A 25,311-nucleotide genomic window follows, 5' to 3' on the forward strand; every position below is an offset into this window, starting at 1 on the left:
TGAGCAAGGTATATAAACCTTCAATCTCCTAGATCTCTCTACATTCATTCACATTAAGCCTCAAGCAATTAATACTCTTGCATAGCTTTCTCTCTCTAAAACATTGTACTGACTTCGACATTAGAGGGGCCTTCCTCGGCAACACCTCCGAGGCCAATTTACGTGTGTTTGCTGTGCAGGAAATCCTCGGCCCAGTCATCACTTGGACCGAAATAAGTCTTCAGCCCACAGGAAAGGACCTATCCGAAGGTAGAAATTGTTATATACACCCGGGTGTATGGTGCACCCAAGAGTATTATTTGCTCATTTCAATAATTATTGCTCATTTTATCATCAAATAACAAAACAAATATATTTGGTGTACCGTATACCTGGGTGTATATAACAATCTCTCATCCGAAGGTTTCATTATTTTCACCCGAAACAGAAGATATTGATATTTGAAATCGTACATCAACAAATGCTCCTTGAGTGCACTAAGGAGGTACAGTGTAAACTTAATATGAGTATTATTACGAGTAATATTTTGACGGAGATTTGTTGATGTAATTGAATAAAATAATGGAACACCACGGAGAGGTATGCATAAAAAGGAGCAAGTCCCCATTGATCTCCGGATATACAAAACTTGTTTATCTCAAAGAAGGAACCCCACAAAGTAGTGAATGGTGAATAAAAAATTATAAAACTTGTAAAAAGTAACTAGAACATGACAAGCGTGGGCCCTGCACTTTAGTTAACGTCCGTTACCTCCCTACTTTGACGTTAGTACTTGTGACTTAACCATCATCATCATTATCTTCTTCTTGAACACATTACACCATCCTCATCTGCCGATACCAACACCGGAATCAATGGTGGCTTGGCGACTTCGCCGCTAAATAGAACGAAAACCCTAATAAAAATGGAGAAATTTAGAGATGGGCTAAACCCTAAAGGGTAAGTAAGTTTTTCCGGTGAACTATGAAACGTTGATTCCGCTACTAGCACGCCGCCGACCTCCGCCATCCTCACACAATTTCCTCAATGGTGACTCATTTCCAAGAAGAGTATGTCGACGTTGACGAGCAGCAATTGAATTTCCCAGTTCGTGTTTGATTAATTCCCCGATTACGGTGTATTAGTAACGAAACTATACCTTATCGTTGACCTCGTTTTTTGGCATTCTCCGGCGACTACTGAATGGTTGATTCCACTACTAGCACGTCCTCGACTCACCACACAGCTTCCAACGTCATCGGTTACTCAGTCCAACGAATGGTACATCGACGACGACAACTTCAACAACGGCAATAATTTGGAAACTCGTGTTTGACAAAAGTTAAAGTGACGTCAATTATCCATTTTCACCCCAGCTTGCATTCACATTGAAAATTACAAGCGTACCCTCACCTTAAAGTGAGTAAGTTACGACCCTATCCCTTGATAAACGAAACTTGTTTATCCCATAAAAAGAAGTCGGAGTATAAACTTGTCCGATTAGAGCGGGCGATAATATCCAAGTTGGAGGAAGTTTGACTGGGAAACATGTTAAAAGCAGCTTTGCTTCGAAAAGCACTATAATTTGATTTAACAATGCTTTACGACGTCGTGCCGTAGCTACCTTGTCGCATCACCCCTTCCTTTGACCAGTACGACCACTGACCGATCCATTCATTCATGTGCGAAGTCCTTGGGACCTTTACATTCTTTTATTATTAAATCATGCCTCTAATTTAATTTCTTCATTATATTTTTGTTTTTTTTTTATTATTTTACTATTATTTTATACAAGTATTTTTTTGTTGTTGTACAAGAGTTATAAAATGTTGATAACGTAAGAGTGAGGGATAACTCTAAGATAATTCAAGTGGTTAGAGTTTTCCTCCTAATTTATTAGATTTTGTGATCGATTTTTATTTTTATCCTTATGACTCTCTAAACATCAAATAAAAAATTATTAATAAAATTTTACCAAGTTAACTAACAGGATCGGTGTTATTCATTTCAAGAAATACAGTTAAAAAAAAAATAAAAAAAAAAAAAGGGAGTTGTGAATGTTCAATAATTCGACTTTACAAGTATATTAATTTATACTCCTTAGATGCTATTTTCAATATTGGATAATGCTACTTCGCCAGAAAATAGTGTTAATTACTGCATAATAATGTTAAAAAGATCATAAACAACAAAATTCATCATGCTCATGGCCCCCTATCTATTTTCCTTTTCTCATTCTGTAAATTTCTTTTTAAGGAGAAAAGGTCAGTAAAGATAAAGCGAAAATAGTACTTAATAATTATGAGAAAATAACAATTTTCTAAAAAGAAGTAATTACAAAAATCGGTAAACTCGGTGACATGCTAATGGGGATACCATTGCACGTGTGGTCTACGAGTTTCCAGGTTTGAATTTTTTTATACTACTCCGTAATATTTTTATTTTATTTATTTTGGACATATGCTTAATCCATCCAGGTTTGAATTAACTGGCTCTATCAGGTGAATTTCTCACCACTTTTTAGGTTAGTGTATTTAACCTCGATAGATCAAATGATCTAATCTTTATAAGAGCATGATATTTTAATTTGATATTTGTAGATCTCGTATGAAATTTTAGTACTTAATATATATTTTTTTATTAACATATATTTTATATAGAATTGACACAACGATATTCCTCATAATTCTTCAATCTAGTTATATAGGTCAATTATTGAGTGTAGGAGAGAAAGTATGGATTTTTCACTAGTAAACACTAAACAGTGATTCTTGAAATTTTTGACCTCAAAAACCTTACCCATCAAACATTCTGTTTAAAGTTATTTTAACAGAACCTAAAATTTTTGTTTTGAAATATAGTACTACCTCCAATTTTTTTTAGTTACAACTTTGAAATATTTTATATCTCTCAAATAATATCCCGAAGTTGTAACTAAAAAAAATCGGAGGTAGTATGTTTTGTGCAATTAGTGGTTCGTGGAGGGCAGATGTATCATGCGCGTGGTACATCCGTTCTCAAAAAAAAAAAAAAAAAAAAAAAAGGAAAGAACATTCTATAGAGATGTAAAGAATATTTAGCTAAAATGAATAGAACATTTAATTAAAGGAAAAAATATGTTATAGAATTATACGTAAAGATTAAAGAACATATATCTAAAATGAAAAGAACATATTGTTTTTTTGGTGTTTCACCCTTTGGGCTAATCCGGATTCAGGGATCAGTTCTAGGTTGTTAGGTTTGAAAAGAACATATTGTTAAAATGTAATGAATGTGATAATTTCTGAGCGTCTATTTTTTTTAAAAAAAAAAAAAAAAAAAAAAAAAAAAAAAAAAAAAAAAAACATGAAGAATATAATAAAAGAACATAAGAGATAGATAGGTATATATATATATATATATATATATATATATATATATATATATATATATATATATATATATATATATATATATATATATATATATATATATATATAGAGAGAGAGAGAGAGAGAGAGAGAGAGAGAGAGAGCCTCATGTAAGAACCCTCCTCTATATAAGAACTCAATCTTATATAAGAACCAATCTCAGTCGTTCATTAGTTTTGATCTTACCATCTAAATTGATCCTTTAGTAATGACATTTCTATAATTCTTTACAATTTTTTTTCCCTTTCAAACAAAATAAAACTCAAGGCTATTCCTTCTCTCTCCTCAACATATTCTCTGATTCTCTCCCCTCAGCATCTTCTCTCTCCTCAAAACTCAAACCTAGCCAAACTTCATCATCTTCATCAACGAATTCATACTCTGGTAAGTTTATCAATTCTTAAAAAATTCTGATTTCATTTTAATCCTTGATTTTTTCCAGATTTCTATTTAGATTTTCATGCGATTATTAATTGTGATTTTTTGTTGCGATTTTTCTGTTTTTTTTTCGATTTTTCTTATTTTTGTTCGTACTTTCATCAATTTTAGAGTTAACATCTTTAGATTTCTTCGTTTTTATTTTCAATTTGTTCGTTTTAATTTTCGATTTTATTTTTTAAATTTTTTTCTAGATTTTTTTTTTACTTTGTGAATTTGCTTGAGATTTTTCTTTGGATGTATGTGTGATACTATGATGAGAAGAGAAAATTTATTTAGAACAAAGCAATGGTGGATCTAATTCTTATGTTCTAAAGTTTCTTTATATGTTATAAAGTTTTTCAATCTATGTTCTAAAGTTATCTTACTATGTTCTAAAGTTTACCTTATATGTTGAAGGTTTACTCTATATGTCCTTGTCTGCCATCAGTTTAACAAATAACAATGATTCCCCTCAGTTTTCATGTTTAGATAGAAAATTATATTCCTATGCATCTCACTGATGTTATGTCTGATGTAGAATAGTTCTAATTGTTGAATTATAGTCTGATTGTTCTAATAGGATGATATTTCAATACATGCTTTGTTTTTGTGTTCATTCATTATGAGTTATATATATTTTTGACATGTTTGCTGTTTTTGATCGAATTTTCGATGATATTTTGCTAAACATTCTGCATTATATAGTGTTATTGAGTCTATAATGTTGTATGTTTTCGTTGAATTCTATTTTTTTAGCCAATTTCCATTTGAATTTCACTTTGATGAATCAAGTATCATAAATCTATAGTTTTAAATTTGTTGCCTAACTTTATAGTTAGATTGTTTTAATTTAACTTGCTGGGTTTTTTTAATGAAGAGAAAAAAATTATTTAGAACATATTAGTGGATTTAAAAGAGACAATTAGAACATAAGGAGAAATACTTCCCATTAGTGGAGATGGTGGGGAAGGATTATATGATACTAACAGGTATAAAGTCTTTTAAAGCTCTTTTCTACTAGATAAAATATAATTGTGAGTTTCTTTATTTATGAGTTCAATTTGAGTAATTGAATTTACGTTTATCAATTTGTGTGCAATTATTTCAATTTCTTCATCTATTTTTCTGAATTTTTCTTTTTTGTTCGGTTTTTTATCATACATTGTATTGCAGATTATTTCATCAGCAGGCTCACCTAAATTATTAAAATTGTCTTCTTCCTTTTTTTTGAATAGTTCTTCCAGATTAGTTAACCTGCCCTTCACATAATCTTTTTGGTTTTACTGGTGTTTGTACATGATTTTACTCCCTCTTTGTAAGCTTGAATACTTTTGGTTTGAGGTTGATGAAAAACAATTAAATTGACTCCCTCTTTATATACTCTTCTCAAACAACCTCACATAGTATGCATATCGATCATGAGTATATTTTCTGATTTAAGCACTACCCTTTAATTTATTGTTAGTCATATTTTTGTCAAAACTTGCTTGGTTAGTACTAGTCTTAACATGGGATAGTCCTTGCCCTCCCAAAATATGCACTAAAGGACTACTAATAACAGTATAAGCAAACTTAATGTCTATCTTTTTAGTAATTTTTTTGGTTTGAATGATTTATATACATTAGCCTACTAGCTCAACGGGTAGAGCATTGTGCAAATGCACAAAAGATGTGGGTTCGAATCCCACGTAGGTTCCTTTTCATAGTGTCAAGACAAGAGGTTATATGTGAGTTAAGTTGTAACAAAGTTTCCAAAGTCGTTTATCATTTCAACCAATTTATTCTTGTACAAAATATAACTTAGTGCTTATTTAATTTTCTTTTTGAAATTATTATAGAGTTAACCTATGTAGAAATCGAACCTACATCTTCTATGCATTTGCATAGTGCTCTGCCAATTGAGCTAATAGGTTTAGCATATGTTCTAAAATATACTGAATTTGTTCTAAAATTTACTGAATTTGTTCTAAACCATGAACGAGAATATAAAAAAGATTTGCATAATCATACTACGTACTTTAGAACATAAATAGAATATTCTTTTTCTATGTTCTAAATTTTTTTTTCTTACTCCTATGTTCTAAATTTAGTCTACTTATGTTCTAAAGTTTTATTTTCCTATGTTCTAAATTTAGTCTACTTATGTTCTAAAGTTTTATTTTCCTATGTTCTAAATTTAGTCTACTAGCTTATGTTCTAAAGTTTTATTTTCCTATGGTCTAAATTTTTTCTACCTATGTTCTAAAGTTTTTTTTTTCTATGTTCTAAATATTCTTTTTACCTATGTTCTAAATTCTTTTGTCTATGTTCTAATTTTTTTTTCCCCTATGTTCTAAATTTCTTACTATGTTCTAAGCATGTGCTCTACATTTTCTTCTTATGTTCTAAATTATATTTTTGTCTATGTTCTAAATGTTTTCCTATGTTTTAAACATGTGCTTTACATTTTTTTCCTATGTTCTAAACATGTGCCTTCAATTTTCTTCTATGTTTTAATTATTTAGCCTATGTTCTAAATTTACCTATGTTCTAAATTTTCTTCTACCTATGTTCTAAATTGTTTTTTCCTATGTTTTAAATTTTCTTTTGCATGTGTTCTAAAATTTTTACTATGTTCTAAATTATTTTCCTATATTCTACATATTATTGTCTATGTTCTATATATATTTCCTATGTTCAAAATTTTTCTCTATGTTCTAAATTTATTTTCAATGTTCTTAATTTTTTCTATATATATTCTAAATTTTTTTCAATGTGTTCTAAATTTTTTCTATCTATGTTCTAAATTTTAACCTATGTTCTAAATTTTTTCACCGTATGCTCTAAATTTTTTTTCCTATGTTCTAAGTTACTTTCCTATGTTCTAAACTTATTTTCTATGCTCTTATTTTTTCCCAATATTCTAAATTTTTAATTTTTTTCCACCCTAGATCATTATGCTAAATGTTTTATCTCTATGACAAATTTAGAACATAAATATAAACATAGTACACCTACATTTAGAACATAGGCACAAATTCTTAGTCATGCAAAAACTTATATTATATTTGGTTATGTCACCGGCCGTGACAGTTGGAGAAGAACAACAAGAGTGCCATCAATAAACGCTATAGCCACTTAAGGTGGCTTCTACTTGTGCTTTCCAAGAAATGTAGTATTAAAGTAGAAATTTCTAGTATTTATTTACATGGAAAAGATGATAATAATATGTTTGCCACTAAATTTGTTGCAGGGATATAGATTTTGTAGGCTTTTGAATTGTACTCATATAGAAGTTTTGTTTTGTCTTTACTTATTAGTGTTGTTTCCAGGTTTGTTTACTCTGTTAAATTCCTCAATTAAAAAACTAAACCACCCTGGCCTATTCTTTTTGTGATGTGTCGATTATGTTTGTTACTTATAATGAATTTAATATACATTAGTCTACTAGCTCAATAGATAGAGCATTGTGCAAATGCACAAAAGATGTGGGTTCGAATCCCACGTAGGCTCATTTGTGTAATGTGGATGCAAGAGTTTGTATGAGTACGTAGAGTTAAATTGTAACAAAGTTTCCATAGTCATTAATCATTTCAAGCTAATTTTTCTCTTGTATAACTTAGTGCTAATTTGTTTTCCTTTTTTTCTTACTATTAAGTAGATCATATGTAAAGAAAAATTTAGAGTATAAGAATCTGTCATAAAAAAATAAATAAAATAAAATAAAAAGTATAAAAAAAAAAATTTAGAGCTTAGAAAGAAAATTTAGAACATAGAAAATTTTTTAGAACATAAGTAGAAAAAATTTAGAACATAAACAGAAAAAAAAAAAAAATTAGAACATTTCATAGCAAAATTTGGAACATTTCATATCAAAATTTAGAACATAAGCAAACAAAAATTTAGAACATAAGAAAAATAATTTAGAATATAAGTTGAAAAAATAATTCATAACTTAGGAAAAAATTTAGAATAGCTGAAAATATAATTTTACATTAGTTTGTAAAAACATAAGCCAATTTTTAGTTTGTAAAATATAGCAATAGTTAAATTTATATTTTACCTATCGAGTTATTATAGTTTATTTTTAATATAATTTGGTTTCCTCTTATTTTTTGTTAGATAGATATTTTTAGAGATAACCTATGTAAGAATCGAACCTACATCTTCTATGCATTTTGCATAGTGCTCTACCTTTGAGCTAATAGGTTTTAACATACAGACACAAGTAAACATATGCTCTAAAATCTTCTACTTATGTTCTAAATTTTGCCTTATGTTCTAAACCTATATGTTCTAAAATTTTCCCCTATGTTCTAAATTTTTTTTTGCCTATGTTCTAAACCTATATGTTCTAAAATTTTCCTCTATGTTCTAAATTTTTTCTACCCATGTTCTAAACCTATATGTTCTAAATTTTTTCTACCATGTTCTAAACCTATATGTTCTAAATTTTTTCTACCTATATTCTAAATTTTTTCTACCTATATTCAAAATTTTTTCTACCCATGTTCTATACCTACATGTTCTAAAAAATTTCTACCTATGTTCTAAACCTATATGTTCTAAATTTTATTCTATGTTCTAATTTTTTTTTATCTTTTTTTTTTTTTTTTTTTTTTTTTTTTTGCCTATGTTCTAAACCTATGTGTTCTAAAATTTTCCCCTATGTTCTAAATTTTGTTCTAAATTTTTATCGCCTATGTTTTAAACCTATATGTTCTAAATATTTTCTGCCTATGTTCTAAATTCTATGTTTTAATTTTTATTTTTTTCAAAAATATTCTGCCTATGCTCTAAATTTTCTTCTAATGTTCTAAACCTATGTCTAACTTTAATTTCTATGTTCTAAATTTTTTCCCTTATATTCTAAACCTATACTCTAAATTTTTTCTTATGTTCTAAATTTTTTTCCTATGTTCTAAATTTTTGTCCAAATTTTTTTTCCTATTTTAATATCATGTTTTCTAATTTTTTCCCCCTATGAGCTAAGCCTATGTTCTTTTTTTTCCCAATATGTTTTAATTTCTTTAAACAATGTTCTAACTTTGTTCTACTTATCATGTTCTAATTTTTTTCCCTATATTTTAAATTTTGATTCTTAACTTTTACTTGTTCTTTTCCTTGTGGTTGATATAAATCAATGTATCATATCTTATTATTCAGTCAATTGTTTTATGTATGCAACACAACTCCACAATTTAGGCAACTCAACAGCCCCAATAACTAGCTACTTGTTTTGCACTTAACACACCCATTTAACACTCTACAACCCTCCTATATAGCATCTGCACTCGCTGCTCAAAGTGCAGCCACATCAGAGCAAACTTCTTGCAGCCTCATACACATTCCAAAATAACCCAATTCGATCAATAGCCAAAACATCTACACTATACGTATAGCTCATGAATACACTCGACCCTTAATTAACCAAACTCCCTTGCAAGCCCCTACATATACACAACACAACTATGACTCCTCAATCACACAACATTGCCCAATCCAAATAGAACAACCTGAACCACCCACATGTACAACACATTTCCACCCTCATTATACCGACTGTGCTACAACAAAAACTTCACAAACAAATTTAGAACATAAGCATAATACACCTAAATTTAGAACATAAGTGTAAATGAATCTTTAGAACATAATACATATAAAGATAGAACATAAGCATTATACATACTACTCAAAGTAATGATTTAAAAGCCAATTGTCAACATTATATCATTACTAATAATTTAAATTCGTCAAAATTCTTAGCTTCCACATTAGTAGATTCTAATATGTACTCCACTTATACAAAATTATAGTAGTAGGTTTTTAGTTCTAGAAACTTCATCATTTTCTTCTTGACACCTTGAATTCGAAATACAAAAAAAAAAAAAAAAAAAAAAAAAAAAAAAAAAAAAAATTGTAAATAAATGCCCTAAAATAAGTAGAAATATACATGAAATTTGTTGAAATTAATAGATTATTACTTACCTTTGCATATGGGAACTTATTTTTGTAGGATTGTGTTGTTTTTCGCCAATTATCATTCGTAATTCACTTTGAATTATTTATTTCAAAATCTAGGGTTTTATTTTTGCGAAAAATCAACTAAAATTGTTCGATGCAGATTTGTTTATCCATTTTCATGAATAATATTCATGAAATCGTGCGAAAAAGTGAATAAAGTCGCAGAAATCAAATGGCAAAAATCACATAAATCAAATCACATACAAAAATCGCAAAAATAAAATCGAAAAACCGCAAATTCTACTTGAACATCATGCGAATTTCATCAAATTTGAACAAAATTGAAAAAAAAGATACCTGATTTGAAAATTCTTCAAAAATTCTATGGAGATTTTTGAGAGTTTGAGGAGAGAGAAATTCATGAACACGAAGAGAGAGAAAGTAAGGGTTGCTTTTTTTTTTTTTTAACTGTAGGAAGATAAATTTTGATTTTTAATTTGTTTTAATCGTGACTGCTAATCTCAATCTAATCCTACGGTTGATATTGGTTCTTATATAAGGTTGGGTTCTTATATAGAGGTGGGTTCTTACCGGATCCCTCCCCTATATATATATATATATATATATATATATATATATATATATATATATATATAAATATATAAAGAACATAGAGCTATTAATAACAATGAACATAACAATATCCTATAAAGAACATCATCTTCAACCTTTGTCACATTATTCTCAATTTCAATATCTAGATTCATCAAATTTCAAAAACGAAAATAAATGAATTTATGATTACAAAATATTATAATTTAAATCTAAAATAACACAATTAATGAAAAATAAATACAAAATTTCATTCAAAATTACCTTCGATCTTTGATTAACAAATCCACATATTCACCTTCATTAACAATCACTCCATTAACAAAACAGTGATCAAAAGTACCACGAAACTCGATCTAAATGCGCAACCATCGTCTTCTATCAGTAGAATTTCTTTTTCTCTCTCTAAGATTTTTATTTGTTTCTCTAAAGAATTCAAACAAGTGAAATTAAAATATGAAGAAATATACAAATTTCTAAATTGAGATTGGGAAATAATTACCAAAACTCTTCAATTATGAAACAAATAATTCATTTAAAGATTGAAAAGCTAGATATTCTTTAAAAAAATACTATTATTATGTTCTTTCTGTTTTTAAGATTGATGGAAATATTGTATAAAAATTTCATTAAATTATGGCGGTTGAATAAAAATAATATTCATTACATTATATTATCATGTTCTTTATTAACATTACGGTTGTTCTTTAGATATATATAAAGAACATAAAGCTGGATGTTTTTTTTAACAAAATAGCTATATGTTCTTTACAAAACAACTATATACATGTTTATTACAAAACAATTATATGTGATGTTCTTTATAAAATAGTTATATATTCTTTACAAAACAACTATATGTTCTTTACTGAACCTATATGTTCATTCTGTTTTATTTTTTAAAAAAAAAAATCGAAAGCACGGAGCATAGTGCATCCACCTCCAGGGAAATTTTTTTAATGTTTTGTGTGCGGCTGGTCACACCATGTGCTCGCTTGCAAAAAAAACAAAGTAATTTATGTAACACTGATCAAGTAATTCATGTAATTTATGAGTAACCCTTATAATATTAACCAAATAACCATCGACGAAATAACTCCTGTAACACTGACCGAGTAATCTCTATAACCTAACGAAATAACACCCATAGTTAGTCTTACGTGTGAGAAATTGTGTATATCTAATATTTTTTTTATCTAAATGTTTTTTTAAAGCAATTTTTCTAAATTTAGGCCCCGTTCTCTTCACCTTATATTTGTTAAAGTGAAATTATTTTTACTGAAATAAAATTATATTTGCTGAACTTTAATTATTTTTACTGAACTTAAATTAATTTTACTGAACTGAAATTATTTTTGCTGAAATGAAATTATTTAACTGATTTTCTATTATAATTCTTGTTTAAGAAAACTGAATTTTATTGAACTAGACTTATTTTTACTGAATTGAACTTATTTTTACTAAGTGAAATTATTTTTACTAATATTATTTTTTTAAAATGAAGAGAACAAGGCCTTATTTATATTTATATTTCGTTCAATGATAATCGTAACACGAGTTAAAATAGAGTGATAATGAAACTAGACACTAGCAACAGTCAACAGAGCCACAGAGGTTTAAAAAAAGGTAACGGAGTCACGGAGGGTGTATATAAGTTCAGGTAAATGGGTAAAGCTTGTCGTTAATCCCTTAAAAATACGGTAAAAAAAATACTTCGTATTTAAAAACCCGTAAATAAATACAATGTACTGTACCACGGAGTACTTCCCAATAAGAAAAATAAAATAAAGGAAAGTAAAAAATAATATTAGCGCTTAATTTTAATGTTATTACGCAGCAGTCCCAAAAGATGAGTAGAGAGAGAAGAGAGATAAAAACTCTTTCTCCCTCTTCTCCTTCTCATCTCACTCTTCAATAAACACACTCACTTCCTTTCCCTCTCTTCTTTCTCTCTCCAAATTCTCTAATTTTCAGTCCAAGATTCTCCTAATTCTTTCTTCCCATTCAACTAAGATCTCAGATTAATTAGGGTTTTTCCTATTTTCCTTTCATTATTCACTCAATTTTTGAATCATTAAATAAGCATTTCTTCTGTCTCAAAAAAAAAAAAAAAAAGCATTTCTTCCATTTTTGGGCGCATTTTAGCTGAACCAGATCCAAGAACAAGAGGCGTCGAAAAATGAGTGAATGCAGATAATTTTTGGTGGGTATTGAAGGGTTATCAATAATTAGTAATTTTTTGAGTTAATAATGACGATTAAAGTGGTCGTGAAGAACAAGAAGAAGGCGACGCTTTTGACCAAGGAAAGAGAAAAAAAGCACTCAAAAGATGTCTCCCTTGATAGGTATTGTTGCTTGTTATTGTCAATGAATTAGTGAGAAAAATAAAGATAATATAAAAAAAAAAAAAAAGTTGGAAAACGAAAGCTACTCTCACTCAACCCAACCCATCCCACCTCATTTTTCTATTTGATTTTTATTTTTCTGGTTTTTGATTTTAGTTAAGATAAAAAAAAAGTAGTCATTTTTTGCTCACATAAATCTTTAAGCAAAATGCCTATGTACCAACCAACGAAGCTGGAGGTGGGTGGTGGAGGTCAAGTTTTAGATCTAGATACGGCGGTGAAGGATGGTGTGTTAGGCGGAGTAGACGACAACGGCGCGTTTACGCCGTCGTCGGAGAAGCTGGATCTTAAGAAGATGATTGAAGAGTTAGAGGCAATAGAAGTGCCTACAGTTTTCATATGTCCAATTTCATTGGAACCAATGTTAGATCCAGTTACTCTTTGTACAGGTCAAACTTATGAGAGGTGTAATATCATGAAATGGCTATCTTTAGGCCATTTAACTTGTCCCACTACAATGCAGGAGCTTTGGGATGATTCAATCACACCTAATAAAACTCTTCAGCAATTGATTTATAGTTGGTTTTCGCAAAAATATATGGCAATGAAAAAGAAATCTGAGGATGTTCAAGGGCGAGTTTTGGAGATTTTGGAGAATTTGAAGAAATTAAAGGGTCAAGCTAGAGTTCAAGCTCTTAAAGGGCTTAAATTAGTTGTGGGTAATCATTTTTCAGCTAAGAAAACTATGGCGGATAATGGTGGGGTTACTTTTTTGAGTTCTTTACTTGGTCCTTTCACTTCACATGCTGTTGGGTCTGAAGTGGTTGGGATTCTTGTTAATTTGAGTTTAGATTTCGAGTCAAAGTCGAATTTGACTCAACCCGCGAAGATCTCATTGATGGTTGATATGTTGAATGAGGGTTCTATTGAAACCAAGGTCAATTGTACTAAGTTGATCCGGGGTTTGATGGAGACTAAGGATTTCGACCCTGAGCTGGTGTCGAGTTTGAGCCTCTTGGTGGGGTTGTTGAAATTAGTCAAGGATAAGCGCAACTCAAATGGCATTCAACCAGGGCTTTCGCTCCTCAAGATGATAAGCTCACATGAGTGCGTTCGGAGTTCGATTGTGAGCATTGGGGCTATTCCTCAATTGGTTGATCTTTTGCCAAGTTTGAAATCCGAGTGCCTGGAATTAGCACTGTCCATACTTGACAATTTGGCTAGTATTGAAGATGGGAGATTGGCCTTGAAAAATTGTCCCAACACAATACTAAATTTGGTGAAGCTATTGATGAGAATCTCCGAGAATTGCACTCAATTGTCATTGTCCATCTTGTGGGCAGTTTGCAAGCTATCACCTGAAGAGTGTGCGCCTATTGCAGTCGAAGCTGGCTTAGCGGCTAAGCTTCTGCTCGTCATCCAGAGTGGTTGCAACCCAGCATTGAAGCAACAATCAGCCGAGTTGTTGAAATTATGTAGTTTGAATTATACTGCTACAATTTTCATTTCCAAGTGTAAGCTTACAAGAACATTGCAATGAAAGTAAATGTTTGGCAGCCAGAAAAAGTTATTATTCTTGCATACTTTCATCTCTCAAATCATTCTTCAGCAAACAAATTTGTTGAAGATGTAATGCAAAGAGAAAAAAAGCAAGTGGAATGAGGTCTCTTAAGGAATGTTGTGCATATAAGAGAGACCTCAATCCATGGATCAGTTTTGCAGCTTACAAGTGATCCGGTAATCAGGAAGCGCCATAAACCCATCACTACTTCAGCTTCCGAATTGAGCAATAGCAGAACAAAGGTCCATTGCTCGTCGATTTGGTTATTGTACCTGATTTTAATAATAAAGATCAGTGATAGTGATTCAGATTAGGATTAAGCTGTAAAGATACAGGTGACTTTCAGATTAAGCTGTAAAAATTGGAATTGCAAAAATTCCATGGTTTTTTTGTTTGTGGGTGATGATGAGACAATTAGGTTTACCAACGTAGAAGTCTCCTCATTCCTCATTGAAGGTTAGATTTTGTAAAGATAGTCTTCAACATTTGATCAGTTTATGTACAATTTCAATCTTATTTCTGAGAGTAACATTCAGATTTTCTTTCTTTATTGTGGCTGCCTCTGTTTGCTCTAAATTATTGCTACACAAAGTGTCAAATTCTGGCCATTTCTTCAAGATTTTTGAATACGTAGTCAAATTTGATTTTCGAAATTCTAATTAAATTCTAGGTCTTTACATAATCTATACTGTGATTAGTGTGATTAGGTTCATATTTTGATCAATATTTATGAATCAAAAGTCATTCTTCTTAGATTTACTTTAAGGTGAAAACTCATATTTTGAACATCCCATTAAATTTGAAGTTGTATATTCCCCCCAAAAAAAAAAAAAAAATAATGTGATGAAATTCAGAGTGACTCAGCAATGTCAGAATGCTTAAGTTATTCACTGAAAACAGGGCAGTAGTGATCAACTGATCATGGTGCACTCTTATGATTTTTTTTCCTTTCATAAATTCATTAATTTTCTTTTTATAGCAAAGGATATGTGATGGCTTTTGTAAATTTGTCACCTAGCAGAAAGAAATGATATCTCATTGTTTTTAGGAAAGACGAGAGGAGGGAAGACAAGATTAAAAAAGATAAAGAAAAAGGGGATAGTGGGGAAGTGAATGAAGACTTTCTTTGGGTTGAACAATACATTTTCCATCTTGGTCTTTCTAGTAATAATGACTCCCACAGTAGGGGAGACCCCTCTAGATTCTGACTTTAAGTACTATAGCTGTGGAACACACCCTAAGTACCCAATTCCAAATTATACTAAGCTAATATTGATTTTGACTCGATCTACAATGACTTGATTTGAATCATTAATAATCCACTCTTCTATATCAAAACAAATGCTTTAATTTGGGTGAATATATTGCATTAACACTTTTCTCTTTTAGCTTCTTATACATAGCCCTAATATAACATTTTTCAATATTTTTTTTTTCTTTTTCTATTTATTTACATTTTTTAGATCAATGGTGTTTTATACATAGAATTATATATACTCATTCTTCAAAAAATAAAATCATATATAAAGCAGAGTAACTTAATTGAAATTAACATTAATTATACTGATTGACGCGTAATTTGGATATGTATTCTAAAATTTATACGACTATTTTAGGAAATATTTGATTTAGTTATTCAACTCCCTTAGAGTGCTCGTTAATAAGATTAAATTTTTATTTTGTATCATAATTTTATAATAATTAAAAATATTACTGAGTATTAGTTAACTATTTATGTGCTTTCCAAAAAAAAAAAAAAAAAAAAAAAAAAAAAAAAAAAAAAAAAAAAACTAAACTAGTTATGTTGACAAATGTCCAATCTATTTATAACTAGTATTAAAACCGCTGATATCGTAACTATACACGTTACAACTCCTGATAAAAAAAATTTCCCTCTAAAACTATTATTAACATCATTTTTTTTCCTTTTTAAAGGTAAAACTAATGTTTGGAAATGATTGATTATATATTGTTCTAAAATAATTGACGGTTGGTCTCTTTCAAATCACATTCTATTTTTCCTCCTACATATAATTTTTTTACAATCTCCCACATTTTAATAGTGATTGTCGAGTTTGGATCGAATTTTTCACTCTTTATTAATTCTTCAAATTTTCTACAAGTAATAAAAAACGAATTATAACATTTTAAAATTTTTATTATAACTATGAAATTAATTAGAATAACATCTTGTCCTTCAATTTAGCTCAATTAATCTAATGAGAGGAATCACAATATATTATGTTTTGCTTAAAATATTTAATTACATAATTACACGTAATTTTTTTTTTTAATGATTATATTGTGACCTTATGATTTTTTTTTAGGAAAATTTAGAAAATAACACCACAAATTTTACAAAAAATGGATTATAACACCACAAAATCTCAAACTTTTATTATAACACCACAAAAAAACCCAAAAATTGAATTTCACTACCATCTAACGGAATTTTTGGATGGAATCCGTTAGTGGGACCCACTACTAAGCACACGTGTCACTCATTGATTGGTTTAAAAAAAAAAAGAAAAAAAAAACAAAAAACCTAAACCCTAAACCCTAACCCAGCCCCACCACCCGCAGCCTTTAAACCCTAACCCAGCCCCATCGTCGGCACCCCAGCCACCAAAAAACCCATCGGAGCCAACCTCAAAACACACCTAACCCATCCTTGAAACATCACAGCCACCGAAAAACACCCCAACCGCCGCTAGAAAGGAATGGGGTCGAGACTAGGGTGGGGATTAGGGCGGGGGTCGTCGCACAGGTGGAGTTCTGTGGGTTGTCGAGCAAGTGGAGTTCAGTGGGTCGCCGTCTGGGTGCTGGAGTTGGTACAACGTTAGATAATTGCGGTGGCTAGGGTGGTTTTTGGGCTAAAGGAAGGATGGATTAGGTGGAGTCGACAATTTTGGTGGGGTCAAGGGGTTCTGAAGGGAGGTCAGGGGGTTTTGATGGGTTCTGGCAGGGGGTCAAGGGCTGTCAACGGCTTTGGGTGGTAGTTCAGAAATTTTGTCAAATAAGTTCATGGCCTGTTTGGTAACCAGAATTTCATTTGAAATTCTGGATTTTGCCCAATTATGTTGTTTGGATGTGTTTAGAATGTGGGAATTGAAATTGACCCAAATCCAAGATTATTAAGATATGAGTATATTTTGATATTTTCAAATTCCAATCCTAAACATGTCATTTCAAATTCTAATATTCATTAAAAAAAAAAAAACCCAACTCTCTCTCTCCTATGTCATACACAAGTCTCATCCTCTTCCCCAATTTTTTCTCTCTCCTAGGGTTCTTCAACATTGAAGCATACACAAGTTCTCACCCCTCCTCCATTGAAGCAAGCTTTGAATTTCTTGCTCGACCATTAGAGTGTACTCACATTATTCCTCTTGGTCCACCATTGCAGTGAATCTCGATTCTCCATTAAAGCAGCGAATTGGTGGCGCTGCAGGACTACAGCTGCCCTGGCTGGTTGTTGTTGCGGGAGTTGTTGTTGCAGGTTGGCATTGCGCTGTTTGGCAGGGGGAAGGTGCGCGAGATGGTGGTGTAGTGTGGCTCGGTGGATTGCGATTGGTGGTTGGTGGGGTGGGTGGGGTTCCTGAATTCAGAGGATTTTGGATTTAATAGAGGATACTTGGGAATAATTTAGGGTGTATTTGAACTTGTTTGGTAGTAATTTGCTGAATAATCAGAGAAATTTTGGGTTTAATTTTAAGGTTTATTGAAGAAAAAAAATGAAGAATTTGGGAATTTAAGATTGAGGAGGAGAGAAAAAGGAAATTTATGTGAGTTAAAGGTGTAATTTCATTTGCTTAATTCAAAATTTTACTCATTTCCAAACATAGTTTAGAATTTGAAATTTTGGAATTGAAGTTCTGATATTTCCCAAACACCAATATTGAAATTGAATATTAAGATTTGAAATTCTGAATTTCAATTCTAAAATTTGAAATGAATGTCATGTTTCCAAACACAACTTTAATGTCATTTAAACTTAAGGGATATGAATATAATGTGAGGCTTGAATTGTGAGATAGTTCGTCACTTGAATACAGAGTAATAATTTTGAAAATAAAGTATTGTTTCATTTTTATTTTTCATTTTTCATACGTTTTTAAGAATGTGAATTAAATAAAGAAAATGTTGAGGTTTGATTTTATTTATTTGTTTTTTAATTTTTTTATTGAAATAGTATTGAGGTTTGATTAATGAAGGGACAAGCGTTACAACTTACAAGTACGAGTATAATATTGAAGTAAGATTAGAGTAATGAAACTTTAATTTAATGCAAGATTTAGTTTGACCAAGCATTTATTCATAGTCATTATTTGTTTCTCCGGGTCCAAAATGAAGTTGGTCTTATCTGTTTAAAATATAAAGAAAAGGGGTTCGGAATGTGTAAACTGTATTGAAATTGGGGCATTTAAACTTTAATCCTGGTCACCAATATAAAAATAATGTAGTACGAGTAGAAAAAGAAATAAAGATAAAGGAAAAAAAGATCTAATGAATACAGACAAAGTGGAGCCCAAGTAGGTCAAAGTTTGAATGAAGTGACTTGTCTCCTCTCTACTAAGAACTCCATGTTGTGTTTGCCTTTGCCATATGAGTTTTCAGAACAACTGTTCCAACTTGTTTGAACCTTCAATTTACGAAGTACATACAACTAGCTGCTCATTAGCTGGTATGGAGGGGTGAGCATGGGTCGGGTATCCAACTCATTATATTTATCAGATTACATATCTAATACTCTTTCTGTATATACTTCCTCTATATTTTAATACTCTCTCTATATTTTATTATAAATCTGGCTAATAAATGCCTCCGTAACGTTGTATAAACATTTAAAATACTTAGCTAGAGTGACATTAATTTGGGAAAGCTAACAAAATCATGCGTTGATCGGAGTAATTATTGTTTATTTTAATTTAATCTTTCTATTTGTAGTTAGCTTATCTAAGAGCAACTTCAATGGCAAGCTAATTTGACAATTAGCTTGCCATGCCCAATAAGGCTTTAAGCTAATTATCATTTTAGCTACATTTTGCTCCAATGGCTAGCTATTAACTTAGTAGTAGTTGTTGGATAGAAAATATATGGAAAGAGCTTAATTAGTGCAATGAACATTTTATTTTGACAAGTTTAATTCCCAAGCAAATTAGCTTGGCTACTTTGCTTAGCCAAGCTAATTGAGTTTTCTAGCTCCAATGGTCAAACTAGTAGCAAGATTTTATTGAAATTGCAAGCAAGTCCCTAACTACAACCATTGGAGTTGCTCTAACATCCCCGCGGTGTTTGTTAGCATTTGTCTTTTAATATTTGCCCTATTTTCTTTTTGTGGTTGTATTTTATTACTTGTGCTATTTCCTTTTTTTTTTTTGAAAACTTTTAACAATATTTTACTAATTTTTTCGCCACTAATGGTTGCCTCGTATCATATTTTAATATTTTTCATATTTACTCTCCTCCCCACTTAGAGCACCCACAATGGGTGACTCAAGACCCTCCCCACAATACTCTCTCTCCTATTTTGAGCTAGCTTACCATTGTAAAAGGTGACTCATGGGCAGGGGCGAAGCCAAGATTAAGTCCCAGGGGCCGAACTTATTAGACAACAGGTTGATGGAAAAAATTAAAGTGTACTAATATTTTATTATCACCAAAAAACAATAGTTAAATCGTACTCGATGATTCTTCATAGTAGCAAAATCATCAATCAAAGGTTAAACACTAAAATCTACGACAATCTCTTTTTCTATGTATACAACCAAACCATCTGTAAGAAAATCATCCTCCATTTTACTTCTTAGTTGAGTTTTGACGATATTCATTGCAGAAAAGACCCTCTTCTTGTCGATTATTAACTTTTTGTAAAAAAAATTTGCCTTTGAAGTGGAACCCTCTTCTTTGTGATTATTAACCTTTTTGTAAAAATAATAATAATAAAAAAAAATCTAGTGTTTTTGATTTCATGATTTAACCCATATCAATATAAAAACTACAATTCTCAAATTAAGTAGAGCATATAACCCTAAAATTTGGTCCTAAAGGTCCATTCAATAAATTAAAAATTACCCAAAATTATTAAGTAAATAAACATATTAAGCAAGTAAACAATTAATAACTTTCTAAAAAAAAAAGAGTAAAAATTAATCACAATCATGTAAATAGCACAAAGAAATATATTAATTGAATGATATTACATAATTTTAAAAAATCAATCAAAAAGAAGAATTTTAAAAAATACCTGATTTGATTTGCTAGAAACCCACGTTGAATAAGAAGTTTTAATTAAAAAAATATGTGGGAGATGGGGATTTGAACCCAGCGCCCTTGGGAAAATAAACCATTACCCGACCAACATGACAAGGTATATTTATTGTTATATATGTGTCTTGAATGCTATATATACTAATTTTAAGGGGGGCCATAAGCTATGATATATGGGTAGCAAAACTGGGCCGGGGAGGCCGGGCCTCCACTAGCCCCCCCTTCCCTTCGCCCTTGCTCATGGGTGAGACTCCTCCCTCTTCCAAGTCACTAACAACCTCGCCACACGAGCCTAGTGACAAAAGAGAAGATGACAAATGACAAATTTTTGCATTTCCATTTAATTTTTTGAGGGATTTTAAAGGGAGGAAAGTTAGGCATTTGTAAATGCATAACTAGGGGCAAGGTGGTCTTTTCGCGCTGTTTAGTTGAATTCCAGTTGGGGTCTCGTTTTGCTTTTGTCTGACATCGTTATGCTTTATAGCGTATTTTTTGTATTTCTTTTCGTATGTAAATTGTATCTCGTACGTTTTACGTATATGAGCTTTGTTTTTATCTTCTGATTAATTCGAATTCAATTCTTCCCTGTCTCATTCTCTCTCCTCTGAGGTCGAATTTTCTTCTTCTTTCTGTGTTTGGTCACCTTCCTCCTTCTCCCCTCCCTTTGTTCTTCTTAAATTATACACCGTTGTCCGATTTCCGTCGCGGTGGTCGTGGAGCCGAAGAACACTACCTGTAGGCCAGCTCAACCCTCCGAACCAGTAAGTTTTATGATGAAAATGTAATTGGTATAAACTAAATCGATGTGTTGTTAGGATTTTGATAATGATTGAAGTAGAATTTGTAGTTTATGAAATCGATTTTAGGTTTGACAGTGATTGGATCTAATATTGGGCAATTTTAATGTTAGGGTTTTCAATTGTTTTTAATTTGTGTTGTTTCCTCATTTACTCCTTTTCAATTGTTTGTAGTTTGTGTTGTTCTTCAATGTACTCCTTTTTAATTGATCACTAGTACATTTTTGATTTATTGCAACCCCCAATTCTGTTGCATTAGGCGTCAAAATCCGTGGCATTAGGCCTATTGCAACGGCCATGTACCGTGACATCTGCTGGCATTGCAGTAGGTCTAATGCAATGGTATATGACACCTAATGCCACGGTATCTATGATCTGTTGCGCTAGCTCAATACCTGATACAACGGCATAAATTATCCGTGGCAATAGATTACTGACTAATAATTATGATGAAATTGGCACCTAATGCAACGGATGAAGCTAATACAACGATATATGGACTATGTATGTACTGCAACGGTATTATTATTATTATTATTATTATTATTATTATTATTTTATTTTTTTATTTTTATTTTTGGGAATGGAACGGTAAAATAATATTATATGAGTTAGTTATATTAGTTGTAAATCACTAACTAGTCACTACAAATCTAAATATACTAACAATAGAAACAAAAAATCATTAAATTTAAGTATAATAATTATAATGCTAAATACATACATTACAAAATATTACTTGCTTGTTTTCGGTATGACGCCCTACTAATAAACTAAAGTTATATAATTAATTTAATCGTCCAAAATACAAATTCTAACATATATATAAGCCGAATTTTCCAAATCTTCACAAACTTGAACTTAATAGAATAGGAGTCGCCAGCATATTTGCACCATTTGTTAGATGACTAGTCGTCTAGTCACTATACTTCATCTCCATTTTGCTCGCCATGCACCTACACGTAAAATAGAATAAATTAATAGAACTAAATAATAGAAAATTAATATAACTAAATAATTTAACTAAATAATAGAACTGAATCAAGGAAACTCATAAAGCACAACAATTGTAGTATTCTGGGAAAAAAAAGGGACTGAATTTTTAAAGTTCCCTGATTTCCAAAACTTTTTTAACCCAAATCTTTTACAGAATAATCCTCTATTTTAATTTTCTTGGTACTAAAAAATCATCAAGAAATGGAAGAAAACAACCACCAATCATCATTAACATCATTTACCAAACCAACTAATGACATTAGAGATTCAATATCACCACTTATTCAAACAAATTTATGACCCACTTTACATTAATCTAGTAACAATGAAAAAGAAATGAGATATTAAATAGAGGCAAGTGTAATTAGTCTTAAACTAATAATATTAGGGGAGAACCCATATCAGAGTATAATCATTCTTTTAGTATTTTAAGAGCCACCATCAAATAAACAATACAAATCAAGATAAACAAATGAACTAAAACATGACAAACAAGAGTATCAATATGCAATAAATCACTAGGGCAAATTAATTGATAAATTACAAAAGCCCCACTGCTTCCATTAATATGAAATTTCCCCAAATAAACCCATTACACTACTCAAATACAATGTTCAGTATTATAATTAAACCTTCAAAGCAGTTTTGATTCTTCTAAGCTGTAAATATGCTGTACTTGTAATATATAGACATACAAGTCATACTCAAAGAGAGACAATTATTTAGAAGAATGACTTGGCTGAGTAGTTATTACTATGAGCCCCAATTATTAAAGAGATGTGTATAACTGTAATAGGATAAATGAGCAAAATCACAAGATAAAACGCAGAAGATCAAAAGCCCCAGGTTTGTTTATTTGTTTCAACTTATTTAATCTTAGTTAAGAAATATAAGTTTAGACAAATAAGTTAGACATAATAAGTTCGAACAAAATAATCTTTTTTTTCAGAAATAAGTTACATATAATAAGTTTAGACAAATAAGTTAGACATAAATACTTCAGACACGATTTCAGGTTCAGACAAATTAAATACAGTGAAGTTGATACAAAATAATATAAGTTCAAAACTAAAACAATATAATATAAGTTCACATATAATTCAGATAAAATAACATTTCAGTCAAATGAACCAAACAGAGCCTTAGTACGGAGTATTAGTTTGCTAGAATCGCTTCTCTTCGACATCGATGAAGCATTAAATCTAGGCTTTTCATTTCTCACATCAGAAGTTCCAATTTTTCATGTCCCAATATCACTTTATTTTAGTTCTTTATCTTAATTATAAATTTATAATTATACATAGTACGAAGTTCAAACATCAATGTCAGATTTATTGCTGTTATCAATTGGCAGTCTAGAGCAAACTAAGAAACCAAACCATAAAATAAGATAAATAAACAAAACAAAAAACACTAGACAATCTCTAAACAAAGAGAGAACATGCTACGGCATGAACATGACATCAATCACCAATGAACAAGAACCAAAAACATGACAAACAATAAGACTATCAATATACATAATTGATACTCTTAAAGCTACATTTCCCACTTGGAAACTTGTAAGTTAGCATTAATTTTCAATTTTAAACAATTTTATTTTAAGATTTATGGTTTAATTGTTGAATACAAATGGGAAGGGGGTTCTCAGTCTTTTATGGGTGTTGATTGTACTGTTTTGTGGTGGAAAAACTTAGTTTTCTGATTATATCTTCGTTTATAATTGCTGACAAGTTGCATGTCATTGTAGAAGCTATGAATTAAGTAGTGTAATGGGTTTTTTTGGGGGGAATTTCATATAAATGGATAATTAAAACTGAATAGGTATTTAACTACCCCAAATTCAAACTATAATTAGAAACCCAAGTAAATTTCAACGAACCAAACAATCACCAACTTCTCCCAGTAATAAAATTACTCGTGATTTTTCTATTTAAAGGAAGATTTTAGCTCAACAAAATCAAAATACCCTATTCAAACCACCTTTCAAACAAGTGAAAACAATCAATGAAATTCAACCAGATTTCTCATCAATTTCAGAGTTTCAGCTAAATTGAAAGAAACCCAAAAAAATTCATCAAAAACCCAATTCAGATTACTCTCCAAACAATTCAAAAATTCAAATATCAAAGATTAACAGTGAAAATCTGATATACCCACAATGGAATAAGAAAAAGTAGACAAAATAAAGAAAACCCCAGGAAAAATAATGGAGGAATATTCGGTTTTAATTATCCATTTATATGAAATTCCCCCAAAAAAACCCATTACACTACTCAAATCCAATTTTCATTATTGCTAGGTTTCAAAAATAATAAAATAAAAAAAACCAATATTGCTAAAAGAAACCGATTAGCAGTTTCCAACACACAAAAGCAAAAACTTCATCTTCCATGGCATCAAATACAAACTCCCAAACATAAAAGCAAAAACATCAAATTTAATCACCACAAAATGCAACAACAAAATTTAAATTAATCAATCTCAAAAACGAAAATTCGTTGTATACCTCAAACAGAAATTCGACCAATCAGCTCAAGGAAGGGACATGCAAGATGAAAATGGGACCGCCTGAGTGCCGCTATCAGCCACCGCCGCCTTAGTCTACTTCCTTAGATTTCTTTGCTTATTTTCCTCTTAGAATTTTTGAGTAATTTTTTTTAGTAATTTTCCTCTCAGAATTTGGTGGGAGTGTAAACTCAAAAATGGAGAATTGGGGAAAACATGAGAATATGAGAAAATGGGTGCTCAGAAATGTGAGAAAATGGTAGTACAAAATTCTTTTACTTTTCCATTTTTCTTTATATTAGGCCTTAGGATAGTAACATGTGTAAGGGTTTAAAATATTTGGGCAAAAAAATAGAGGGAAGTCCTGAAATTTTCCGAGCGCTTCTAAATTTTTCATTATACAATTATCACATACTGTTGCATCAGCTCCCTTTTTTGTTGAAATAGCTAGGCTATTGCAACGGTTC

At 30.7% G+C, this 25,311-nt stretch overlaps 1 pseudogene; it reads left to right on the forward strand.

Annotated features, from left to right (window-relative positions):
• The first annotated feature begins 12,229 nt into the window (after window positions 1–12,229).
• LOC145592394 (U-box domain-containing protein 30 pseudogene) lies at window positions 12,230–14,278 on the forward strand (annotated as a pseudogene).
• Window positions 14,279–25,311: the final 11,033 nt, after the last annotated feature.

Source organism: Chenopodium album, chromosome 18 (assembly GCF_948465745.1).
Source record: "Chenopodium album chromosome 18, dcCheAlbu1.1, whole genome shotgun sequence".
Taxonomy (NCBI): domain Eukaryota; kingdom Viridiplantae; phylum Streptophyta; class Magnoliopsida; order Caryophyllales; family Amaranthaceae; genus Chenopodium; species Chenopodium album.